The sequence below is a fragment of the Lagenorhynchus albirostris genome, chromosome 6 (genome assembly GCF_949774975.1).
Source record: "Lagenorhynchus albirostris chromosome 6, mLagAlb1.1, whole genome shotgun sequence".
Lineage (NCBI taxonomy): Eukaryota > Metazoa > Chordata > Mammalia > Artiodactyla > Delphinidae > Lagenorhynchus > Lagenorhynchus albirostris.
Genome location: NC_083100.1, coordinates 34078121 through 34091169, shown reverse-complemented (window position 1 = coordinate 34091169; position 13049 = coordinate 34078121). Strand labels below are relative to the sequence as shown.

Below are 13049 nucleotides of genomic sequence, written 5' to 3'. Positions count from 1 at the left end.
TTTTATTCTTTTTTGTTGCAGTGGTAAATGGGAGTGTTTCCTTAATTTCACTTTCAGATTTTTCATCATTAGTGTATAGGAATGCCAGAGATTTCTGTGCATTAATTTTGTATCCTGCTACTTTACCAAATTCATTGATTAGCTCTAGTAGTTTTCTGGTAGCATCTTTAGGATTCTCTATGTATAGTATCATGTCATCTGGCAAGTGGATTCTTAACCACTGCGCCACCAGGGAAGTTCCAGTATATTGTTTTTTACAGTTTTCTTAGTGGTTGTGCTCGGTATTATAATATCTTCACTTAACTTATTACAACGTACTGGTATTGATATTTTACCCCTTTGAGTGTAGTATAGACACCTTACTTCCATTTAGGCACTTTAATCCTCCCTACTTTTAAAAAATAATTGTCTGTCTTAAGTATTTCCCCTACTTACATTTCACATTACAGCAGATGGTGTTATAACCTTTGCTTCACTCATCACATATTATTTAAAAACTCTTGAGAATTAGGATAGCTTCCAATATTTGCCCATTCTGATGTTTCTTTCTTTCTGTAGTTCCAATCCTTTTTCTGTTATCATTTTCTTTCTTTTTAGAGAATTTCCTTTAGGCATTCATTAAGGGTATGTTTGCTACAAACAAATTCTCTTACTTTTCCTTTGTCTGAGAATGTCTTTATTTCCCCTTTACTTCTGAATTTTTGCTGGGTATATAATTTACAGTTGCCAGTTCTTTTCTTTTCATACATGAAAAATATTGTGCCACATCCTCTGGCTTCCATTATTTTAAATGAGAAAATCACTGTCATTCAAATAGGTATTCCCTGGTAGGTTTCTATTCCCTACAGTTTTCATTGTTTCTCTCTGGCTGCTTTCAAGAAATTTTTTCTTTAATTTTTAGAAGTGTAATGATGCCTTGCATTTCTTTGGGTTTATCCTCTTTGGGCTTTGCTCAGCTTCTTTAATCTATAGGTTTATGTTTTCCACCAATGTTGGGATGTTTTCAGCCATTATTTCTTTGAATAATTTCTCCTTCTCCTTCTTCTCTTTCTCCTCCTCCTCCCTCCCCTCTCTACTTCTGGGATTCTAATAATATGAATATTAACTATTCTGTTACTGTTCCACAGATCCCAGAAATTCTGTTTATTTTTTTTCAGTCTATCTTCGTTCTGTTGTTCAGATTGGGTGAATTCTACTGATATTTTTTCAAGTTCACTACTTCTGTCCTCTGTCATTTCCACTCCACTACTGAGTCCAATCAATGAGATTTTAATTTTCGTTACTGTCTTTTTCAATTATATAATTTCCATTTGGTCTTTTTTATAACTTGTATTTCTCTGCTGATAATTTTTTGTTTTTTCATTTGTTTCAAGAGAATTTATGACTGATGATGAAGCATTTTTATGGTGGTTATTTAAATTTCTTTTAGATCATTTCAACATCTGACTCATCTTGGTGTGGCATCTGTTCATTATCTTTTCTCATTGATGTTGTGGTTTTCCTAGTTCTTGGTATGACAAGTGATTTTCTTTTTTTTTAATATATAAATTTATTTATTTATTTTGGCTGCGTTGGGTCCTCATTGCTGTGCCTGGGCTTTCTCTAGTTGTGGTGAGTGGGGGCTACTCTTTGTTGCGGTGTGCGGGCTTCTCATTGCGGTGGCTTCTCTTGTTGTGGAGCAAGGGCTCTAGGTGCGTGGGCTTCAGTAGTTGTGGATTGTGGGCTCTAGAGTGCAGGCTCAGTAGCTGTGGGGCACGGGCTTAGTTGCTCTGCGGCATGTGGGATCTTCCTGGACAAGGGCTCAAACCCGTGTCCCCTGTATTGGCAGGTGGATTCTTACCCAGTATGCCACCAGGGAAGCCCATGACAAGTGATTTTCAATCTTATTCTGGACACTTTGGATCTTATAAGACTCTGGATCTTTTGAAATATTTATTTTAGCAGGCAGTCACTCTGTTGAGATGTAGCATGGGGCCAGCCAGGTGGGTGTGCATGTTTGGTATCCCACTAGGCTCCCCTGACACCACCCCAGCAAAAATGGGGTAGTGACTCACACTAACTTGTTGCAAACAGGTAGGATGGACATTGAACACCTCCCCCCTGCCCAGTTGGCATCTTTCCAGTGAAAGTGGGGCAGCTACTTGAATCATCTCTTGCTTCCAAGTGTGGGTGTAAGGTCATTTCTTCACTAGGCCCCTTGACAACAAGGAGTAAAACGGGAGAAGCAAAGCGCCATGTAGCCTGCCTCTCACCACCTAGTTTTTCCTCATTGACACCAGGTGGGGTGGAGGCTCAGTTCCCCACTGGATCCTCCTGACAGTGAAGAGGATGAAGTCTAATGCTGATTAGGACCACACTGCACAGCCTCATTAAATCTTATTGCAACTAATTGCAGATAGGGGTGTAGCTGGCTACTTGACCCTGATGGGAGAATCACAGCATTGCCTCTTTCACCAGGCTGGGGATGAAAGATCAGCTCACAGCTTAGCCCCACAACACTATCCTAGCAGGAAAATTGGAGCATTACCTTCTTCTCCTGGGTAGAGATAGAAGATTGGCTGCCTGTTCAGTCCTACCACATGGGGAAATCAGAGTGCACTACCTTTTTTCCCAGGGGTGGGAATGGGGGTTTGAGATAGAAGATCAACTTTCTGCTTGTACTGATACCATGTTGGTATATATGAAGGCTGTCCTTTCGTTAGTTGCCATGCCTCTCCCTAATGCTATGATAAATCTTTTTCCTTTATCCCCCATTTATCTTTTGTTTTCTTCTTCTGCATATATTTTAAAGTGGTGAAATTCTGTATTTCAATTACATAAATTGTGTGTGTGTGTGTGTGTGTGTACATATCTGTGTGTATTTCTAACAAAGAAATATACCTATCATTTTCAGGGTTTTAGCTGAGTTCAATAACCCTCCCCCTATATAGGTCTTGACTGCCCTCAGTCTAGATCCTTGAGGGGTTATAACATGCAGTTCCCCAAGTCCACAGGTGGCCTTTGGCCTTGGCTGCAGGTGATCTTATAGGGAGTGAGGAGTGTAGTATCCCTGGGATACTATACTACTATAGGGAGTAGGAAAATATATTTAGAGTATACTTGTGAGCATTTGCCTAACACTACCAACACCTTTAGGGGAAAGCCATAGAGCACTTGGTAGACAGAAACTATTAGTGGTAACGGAATAAGCCAAAAAACCACATGGTTTAAACATAAACAAAACACAACACCTATCAGTTGACTACTTTGTACCACCGTGTTAGGTGTCAGAAGATAGAACGATGAGTGGGACAAATACCTTGCCTCAATCTAGTAAAGACAATGGTCACATGATCAGTTGTAAAGGATACTGCTGTGGTGGTAATGTGACAAATCACCTAAGGTGCCACAGTTAATATGGAGTCAAGACAAATCTTAAGCCAGCTGACAGATCATCTTAATCTGTCAGTGCTCTTTGCTGATGCGTACTGTACTTTGTAAACTTATCTCCTTTATACCAATTATTTTACTGTAATATAATGGTTTACTCCAAGTAAGTCTTTTTCCTCCACCTGGCTATAAGGTCTTTGAAGTCGACAGCTACATTCTTTTCATTCTTGTATCCACAGTACCTGGCACATAGTAGGTACTCATTCAAAAAGTATTTGTCAATTGTCTAGGTTCCAGACATTGTTCTAGATACTGGGAATACAAGACACACAAACTCTTAGCTCTCAAGATGCGTACATTATGGTAAACTCTTAGCTCTCAAGATGCGTACATTATGGTAAAGAAGATGAACAACTATGATTAAAGACCTTAGTACTCTGTCATTTAGAGGATGGCTTGTACTTTACTGAGGAGTCTCTAAGTGAGTCCCTTGGAGACCCTTAGGGCTGCATATTTTTGATAAATTTGTCTGTCAAAATAGTTTGAGTTGGAATAGACATAAAAATCTTCATTTCTCTAGCTCATTGGTCTTTTCACAATATGAATTGCTTGAATGGTCCTGGGAATGTCATGCTATTACGGTTCAGTTCAATTCAACCAACACAATATAAGTTGGCAAAGCACTGGTAAATATTTTACATATATTACTGGGTTGGCCAAAAAGTTCGTTCGGGTTTTTCCATACGATGTTTCAGAAAAACCTGAATGAACTTTTTGGCCAACCGAATATCTCACTGAATCACACTTTTTGGTTAAAAAGGCCTTTCACTACCCATACCTACCCTCCCTCTCCTGCCCCAGGTCCCTGTTAGGTACATTCTTCACAGGATGCTTCCAAGGTACCCTGTGCACTCATCTAGTGTTATAGATGTATTGTAATTCCCCACTTTCTGTCAGCTACATTCACTAATACATTTTTAGTTACTCAAGGTCAGGTGGGCAGGAGAAGGTGGTTGATCATATGTATTTTAGGTCCAAATTCCAACTCCCTTATCTAATCTTACTGAGCCTCAGTTTCCTCATCTGCAAAATGTATAAAATAACAATGCCTACTTTGTTATAAGGATTAAATAAAATGATAAACATAAAAAGCTTATCAATATGGTACCCATCTATAGTATATCATTGTTAATGATTTATAGCATGGTGCCTGCTATATAGTAGGTATAATATATGTTAGCTAGGGTGAAGTGTATATTTAAAATTATTAGTGTTACTATAATAAATAGTGATAATATTACTCCTTCTAGGAATAGTAGTGAGGGGTGAGGATCTTACATGAGATCAATATATTAATAATCCCATAAGAGATACTGTAAATGCTATAATGATATTTATATATACTAAAGGCATTTGATAATTATGAACTTGATCACAATCTAATGAGTCAAAATTATTTATTTTAGCTTAAACTAATTATCATATTCAGTCCATTCTAGTCCTTTTTGGGTTCATTTATAAGCCAGGCTTGTTGTTAGTAGTAGGATTAGGAATAGCACTACAACAAGTATTGTTTTTAGATTATCTGCTTGGGATGCTCAGGATTAAGGTAAAAAGGAGGTCAATCACTAAGTCAAAGAGAAGAAATGTTATAGCTACTAAGAAAAAACTTATGGAAAAGGGTAAGCATGCCGATCCTATGGGATCAAATCTCCCACTCATAGGGACTTGTTTTTTCTGTATAAATATTTAATTGAGGGAGTCAGAATGCAGTAAATACAAGTAGTGAGGCTAGTGTTATACTTATAATTAGTATCATTTATAAGATTTATTATTCTTTTTCAGATTATACCAAATTGATAAGAAGTCAATGTAGTATTTAATACTAAAAGGATAAGATCCTCATCAATAAATAGACACATAAAGGAACAGTCATACTACATCCACAAAATGTCAATATCAGGCAGTGTCTTCAAAGCTGAAGTGATGATTGTAAGTGAAGTGGAATTTTAACTGGCCTAAGAAGCAGACAACTAGGAAAGTAGAGCCAATAATTATAGGCAGACTGTGGAATCCTGTAGCTATGAAGAAAATTGAGCCATATACCCTGTCTGAGATTGTAAAAAGTGTTTTGTAGTACTCTGAGGCCTGTAGAAGTGTAAAGTATACACCTAAGGTAATTGTAATAAAAAGAGCTTGGAGCATATGCTTACAGTTTCCTTCTATAAGGCTGTGGTAGGCTCAGATGATGGATACTCCAGAAACTAATCACACTGAGGCATTAAGGTGTGGCACTTCTAGTGGATTTAGAGGATGGATACCTGTTGGTGGTCAACATCCACCTAATTCAGGTGTAGGAGCAAGACTTGAGTGATAGAAGGCTCAGAAAAAGCCAGTAAAAAAGAAGACTTCTGAAATAAATAATAAATAGGATTATTCCATACTGAAGTCATTTTTGAACAACTGGTGTATGGCGGCCTTGGAAAGTGCTTTCTCGGACAATATCTTGTTATCATTGGTATACTGTTAAGGTATTAGTTAATAGACCTAATGATAATAATATTATTGAATTAAAGTGAAATCAAATTAGTAGGCCTGATGTTATTAGAAGGGCTGAGAGAGCTCCTGTAAGGGGTCAGGGACTGGCATTTACTATGTGATATGGGTTTGGTGGGTCATTATGTGTTGTCATGTAAGTAAAGACTTACTAGTAAGGTGAATACATAAGCTTGAGCTAGGGCAACAGCAAATTTGAGCATAGTAAGTAAAGCAAGGATAATAAATGTAATGAGGGCTGTGGTGGTACTAATATTTAGTAGTGCTAGAGTTGTTCCCCTAATTAAATGAATTAATAAATGTCCTGCTATAATGTTAGCTGTTAATTATACAGCTAAGGCTATTGCCTGAATAAAGAGGAACTGGTGGTCCTTGTGGTAAAAAACAGGCTAAGGATGCTTTTGTTTAATGGCAGAAACCAGTAATTACAGTTCCTGCTCACAGAGCGACTGCTATACCTAAATTTATTGAGAGTTGTATAGTGGGTGTAAATGAATGTGGTAAGAGTCCTAGTAAATTCATTGATCCAATAAATAGGATAAGTGATATAAGCATTAGTGTTCAGGTCTGTCCTTTGTGGTTGTGAATAGCTATTATTTATTTCAATGTAAGTTGGACTAATCATTGTTGAATAGAAATCATGCAGTTGTTGATTAGTTGGTTAGGTGTGGGGAATAAAATACTTGGGAATATAACGATTAATACAACAACAGGAAGTTCTAATATTGTTGGGTTAATGAAAGAGGCAAATAAATTTTCGTTCATTTTGCTTCTCAAGGGGTGAGTTGTTTTTGTGTTTTAGTATATTTTAATTCTGGGTTTGAAGTATAAATATATTTAAAACTTTTTAGTTGGAATATAATGAATAGAATTAGAATTATTGATAAAATAGTAATAAACCATGTTGATGTGTCTAGTTGTGGCATATCATTAAGGGTAGATTTAACACCCAGTCTTTAACTTAAAAGGTTAAAGCTAATTAGCTGCTTAATGAATTTATAATATTGATGCAGATCATTTCTCGAAGTATTTAAGTGGAATGAATTCAAGGATGACATGCATGAAGCTATGATTTGATCCACAAATTTCTGAGCATTGTCAATAATATAGGCCTGGTGGTGTTGATATAAGGGTTGTCTGATTTAAGCGTCCTGGAATGGCATCTGTTTTTAGGCCTAATGAAGGAATAGCTCATGAGTGTAAAACATCTTAGGAAGAAATTAATATTCGGATTGTTATCTCTATGGGTAGAACTTCTTGGTTATCTACTTCTAATAATTGCAGCTCTCCTGGTTTTAGATCTGAAGTACAAATCATATATGAGTCGAAATTTAAGTCTTCATAGTCTGTGTATTCGTAACTTCAATATCATTGGTGTCCTATAGTTTTTATAGTCAGAGAGGGATTATTAATTTTGTCTATCATTTAAAGAATTCATGGTGATGGCAAGGGAATTAAAATTAGGATGATGGCTGGTAAGATTGTTCAAATTGTTTCCACTTCTTGTGCGTCTATTGTGCTTGTATGTCTTAGCTTAGTTGTTAATATGAGTGAAATAATAAATAGGACTAAGGAGCTAATTAAAAATATGATTATTAATGTGTGATCATGGAAGTGTATAAGTTCTTCTATAATAGGTGATGTTGCATTTTGAAAGCCTAAGTTGAAAAGGATGTGCCAAAGAGTTATACAGGGTTTTCACCTATAACTTAACTTTGAAAAAATTATGTAAATTTTACTAATATCTCACTTAACGAGAAAGACATAATGGTATTGGGGTTTGATTCCTTTCTTTCTTATTTAGTTACTTTAACATAAGTGGGTTCTTCAAATGTGTGATATGGTGGAGGACATCCATGTAATCATTCTAGGTTTGTAGTGGTTAGCTCTACTATTGAGACCTCTCGTTTTGATGCAAATGCTTCTCGGTTATAAAAATTATTAATTATAAAAATTATAAAGATTATAAAAATTATTAGTATCACTGCTGTTAGTGAAATGAATGAGCCTATTAATGAAATACTATTTCATGTTGTGTATGCATCAGAGTAGTAGTAATATCATCATGGTATTTCAGATAGACCAAGGAAGTGTTGTGGGAAGAAAGTTATATTTACGCCTACAAATATAATTACGAAATGACTTTTTGCTCATGCTGAGTTAAGTGTGTAGCCTGTGAACAGTGGGAATCAATGTATGAAGCCTCCTGTAATGGCGAATACTGCTCCTATTGATAGTACATAATGGAAACGTGCAACTACACAATACACATCGTGAAGAACGATTTCTAGGGACGAGTTGGCTAAAATGATTCCTGCTGAACCACCTGCTATAAAAAGGAAAGTAAAGCCTAGGGCTCATAATATAGCAGGGGATCATTTGATATTACCCCCGTGAAGAGTTGCCAGTCAGCTAAATACTTTTACTCCTGTACAAATAACGATAATTATAGTAGCTGATGTCAAATATTCTCGTGTATCAACATCTATGTGTAAACATATAATGGGCTCATATGATAAACCGTAAAAAGCCGATAGATGTCATAGCTCATGCTATGCCCATATACTATGCCTCAAAGGCTCTTTTTTTCCCTGAATAATAAGTTACAATATGTGAGATTATTCCAAATCCAGGTAAGATAAGAATATAAACCTCAGGGTAACCAAAAAATCAGAACAGGTGTTGATAAAAGAATCAGGTCTCCTCCTCCTGCAGGGTCGAAAAAGGTTGTATTTAGATTTTGGTCCGTTAGTATGGTAATTTCAGCTGCTAGTAATGATAATAATAGTAATACAGCTGTAATTAGGACAGATCACACAAATAATGGTGTTTGGTATTGAGATATAGTGGGTGGTTTATGTTAATAATTGTGGTAATAAAATTAATAGCATCTAGAATTGAAAAAACACCTGCTAAATATAAGAAAAAACTGGTAAGATCAACTGAAGCTCCTCATGAGCTAAGTTTCTGGCTAGAGGTGAGTATACAGTTCAGCCTGTATCTGCACCAGCTTCTACCACTGAGGATGCGAGTAAGAGTAAGAAAGAGGGTGGAAGTAATCAGAAGCTTCTGTTTTTCGCACGAGGGAAGGTTATATCGGGTGCTCCAATTATCAGTGGAACTAACCAGTTTCTGAAGCCTCCAATTATAATAGGTATAACTATGGAGAAAATTATTACGAATGTGTGGGCTGTTACAATTACATTGTAAATTTGATAATCCCCAAGTAATGCTCCAGGTTGACGTAATTCAGCACAAATTAGTAGGCTTAAGGAAGTACCCACTATCCCAGCCCAAGCACCAAATAATAAGTACAAGGTGCCATTATCTTTATAATTGGTTGAGAATCATCAGCAGTTTATGAACATAGGTAAAATGGCTGAGTAAGCATTAGACTGTATATCTAAGGACAGAAGTTGAGTCCTCTTTTTGCCAAGTCCTGTGGTGAATTAAACATACTGAACTGCAAATTCAAAGAAGCAGCTTCAATTCTGCTGGGGCTTCTCCTGCCTTTTTTTTTTCCTGACCGTGGGAGAAGTAGATTGAAGCTAGCTGACTAGGGTATTTAGCTGTTAACTAAAATTTCGTGGGAATGAAATCCCACCAATCACGTGAGGATTTAGCTTAACTACAGTGTTTGATTTGCATTCAATTGATGTAGTATAGAGTCTTGCAATCCTTATTATACAGGAATTAAGTAAATTATACCTGCTTAGGGCTTTGAAGGCTCTTGATCTATATTAACCTAAATTCCTATTCCAGTAGTGAAAGGATTGGTGTAAGGGGTAAAAGTAATGTAGATATTACAGTTATTATTGGTAGAAAAGTTTTTTGTTTTATATATTCAAATGATCATTTTATTTTTATGTTATTGACTGATGGTAATATGGTTAGTGATGTAGAATACGTAAGTTGTATGGAGAAATACAGGTTAAGCAGTGCTGTGATAGCTATTAGTGTGGGTAAAATAATGTTCTTTTTTGTTGTTGTTATTTCTTGAATAATTACTCAATCCTGATAGTGGTGGGATGCCTCCTATTGATAATAGAATGGTGAGGATAAGAGTTGTAATGATGGGTATTTTGTTTCTTGTGTGTGATAATGAAAATGTAGTGGTGGCTGAGCTGTGAATGAGTAATGTGAATATAGTGAGTGTTATTTTTTTTAATTAAGTTATTTTTGGCTGCATTGGGTCTTCGTTGCTGCACGCGAGCTTTTTCTAGTTGCAGCAAGTGGGGGCTACTCTTTGTTGAGGTGCACGGGCTTCTCATTGCGGTGGCTTATCTTGTTGCGGAGCACGGGCTCTAGCCACGCGGGCTTCAGTAGTTGTGGCGGGCGGGCTCAGCAGTTGTGGCTCGCGGGCTTTAGAGCACAGGTTCAGTAGTTGTGGCACATGGGCTTAGTTGCTCCACGGCATGTGGGATCTTCCCAGACCAGGGCTCGAACCCATGTTGCCTGCATTGGCAGGCGGATTCTTAACCACTGTGCCACTAGCGAAGTCCAGTGAGTGTTATTATAATGTAAATTAGTAGGTTTAGGATTGTTAGAGTTGGATTATATAATATGATAGCTGTTATTCAGCCTATGTGAGCGATTGATGAGTAAGCTATGACATTTCATAGTTGCATTTGATTTAGTCTGCCTCATCCTCCAATTATGACTGCTAGTGTGGATATGATTAATCGTAAGTTTAGGTTAATGGATGGTGAAATTTGGTATAATACGGATAGTGGTGCATGTTTTTGTCATGTTAATAGAATTAAGGCTGCTTTTAGTGAAATGCCTGTGTGACTTCAGGTACTCAAAAGTGGAATGGGGATAGTCCTAATTTTATGACTAGAGCTATTTTAATGATTATTGATGCTGTTGGATTAAAGATTTTTGTAATGGTTCACTGACCACAATACAGTATGTTAATGACAACAGCTATTATAAGTAATATTGATGCGGTGGCCTATGTTAAGAAATATTTAGTAGATGCTTCTACGGCTCATGGGTTAAAGTTTTTTTATTAGAATAGGGATGATAGCTAATATATTTCAAACCCAATTCAAATAAGTAATCAGTGTGAACTAGTTATTTCATTATGGTCCCTGAAATAATGGTTATTAAGATAATGATAAGGATAATGGGATTTTCATTTTCAGGGTATGGGCCCAACAGCTTATTTAGCTGACCTTACTATAGAATATAGTGTAATGTGGTAGCACGAAGAATTCTGAATTCTTAAGGGGTAGGTTCAATTCCTATAATTCTAGAAATAACAGGATTTAAACCTCTATTATTTACTCTATCAAAGTAACTTTTTTATCAGACATATTTCTTATGTTTGTGAAGGGATGCTTGACGTTATGATAGGTAGTGAAACGTGTCATATACACAGGGCTAGTGTTAGTGATAGATAATTTTTCAAAGTAGATGTATGAGTTGATCATATCAGAATCATGGGTAGGATGCTTGAATGCATAAGGAGATTGTTAATAGTAGTGTTTTGATAATAAAACTGGTTGTGTATAGTTCTGGTGTATGGGGATCGTGGAATGCTCCTAGAAATAGGATTGTTGTGAAAATATTTATTATGATGATGTTGGCATATTCTGCTAGGAAAAATATAGCAAATGGGCCTGCTGCATATTCTACGTTAAAGCCAGATACAAGTTCTAATTCTCCTTCTGTTAGATCGAAAGGGGTTCGATTAGTTTCTGCTAGGGTAGAAATAAATCATATTATGGCTAGAGGTCATGATGTAAAAATTATTGTTCTTGTGTTGTGATGAGAGTTGAGAGGGTAAAGGATCCATTTATTAGAAGAACTGATAAAAGGATAATTGCTAGTGTTACTTCATATGAAATTGTGTCACTGCTCATAGGGCTCCAATTAGAGCATATTTTGAATTAGAAGCTTATCCAGATCATAGAATGGAATAGATGGCTAGGCTTGACATAGCTAATATGAATTATACTCCTAGATTTATGTCGATGAGAGGGTAAGGTATAGGTAGCGGGATTTATGATTAAGGCTAAGGTTAGAGCTAGGATTGGTGCAAGAATAAATATGGAGATGGAAGATGTAGCTGGTTGTAGTGGTTCTTTAATGAATAGTTTGACTGCATTGGCAACAGGTTGTAATAGGCCATATGGTCCAAAGATGTTTGGTCCTTTTCAAAGTTGCGTGTAACCTAATACTTTTCATTCAATTAATGTGAGAAATGCCACAGCTAGAATTGGGACCATGAGTATCCAGATGTTAATTATAAACATTTTGTTAGGGAGAAGAGTTGAACCTCTGTTTATAAAGGTTTAACTTTTATGCAATTACCAGGCTCTGCCACCCTAACAAACCCTGTTCTTGGGTAGTACATTTATAAAATAAATTAAGATCATATCATTAACTGATTTTAAGGCACTTTTGTAAAGTAGACCTTATTTCTCTTGTCCTTTCATACTGGGAGAAATACATAATAGATAGAAACCAACCTGGATTACTCTGGTCTGAACTCAGATCATGTAGAACTTTAATTGTTGAAAAAACGAAACTTTAATAGCGGTTACACCATTGGGATGTCCTGATCCAACATCAAGGTCGTAAACTCTATTGTTGATATGAACTCTAGAATAGGATTGCACTGTTATCCCTAGGGTAACTTGTTCCATTGATCAATTTTTGGATCAATAAGTGATAAGATATTTTGACTAGTTGGTTTAGATTTTAATCACTTGGAGGCTTTTTTGTCCTCCGAGGTCACACCAACCAAAATTGTTAACCCATAATGAAACTTGTTATCCCTTGGTGGTTTAGTTTGGTTTTTTGGGGTGTTAACAAATGAAAGCTCCATAGGGTCTTCTCGTCTTATTTTATTATTCCTGCCTCTTCAAGGGAAGGTCAACTTCACTGATTAAAAGTAAGAGACAGTGAAATCCTCCTGTGGCCATTCATACACGTCCTTATTTAGAGAACAATTGATTATGCTACCTTTGCATGGTCAGGATACCGTGGCCATTTAACAGATGTCACTGGGCAGGCTGTGCCTCTACTATTAGTTATGCTAGAGGTGACGTTTTTGGTAAACAGGCAGGGTTTGTGTTTGCCAAGTTCCTTTTACTTCTTAAAATCTTTCCTTAAGT

At 36.5% G+C, this 13049-nt stretch overlaps 1 protein-coding gene, 1 long non-coding RNA gene and 3 pseudogenes across 3 annotated transcripts in view; 1 reads left to right on the top strand and 4 right to left on the bottom strand.

The window, feature by feature from the left end:
- C2CD6 (C2 calcium dependent domain containing 6) overlaps positions 1-13049 on the bottom strand; it is a 140621-nt gene that overhangs the window by 30359 nt on the left and 97213 nt on the right.
- The window catches only part of LOC132522171 (uncharacterized), a 71333-nt gene that overhangs the window by 38516 nt on the left and 19768 nt on the right, over positions 1-13049 (top strand). The gene's annotated exons all lie outside the window — the stretch shown is intronic.
- Positions 5275-6043, bottom strand: LOC132521913 (cytochrome c oxidase subunit 3-like; annotated as a pseudogene).
- On the bottom strand, positions 6048-6690 carry LOC132522168 (ATP synthase subunit a-like; annotated as a pseudogene).
- Positions 6940-8079, bottom strand: LOC132521912 (cytochrome c oxidase subunit 2-like; annotated as a pseudogene).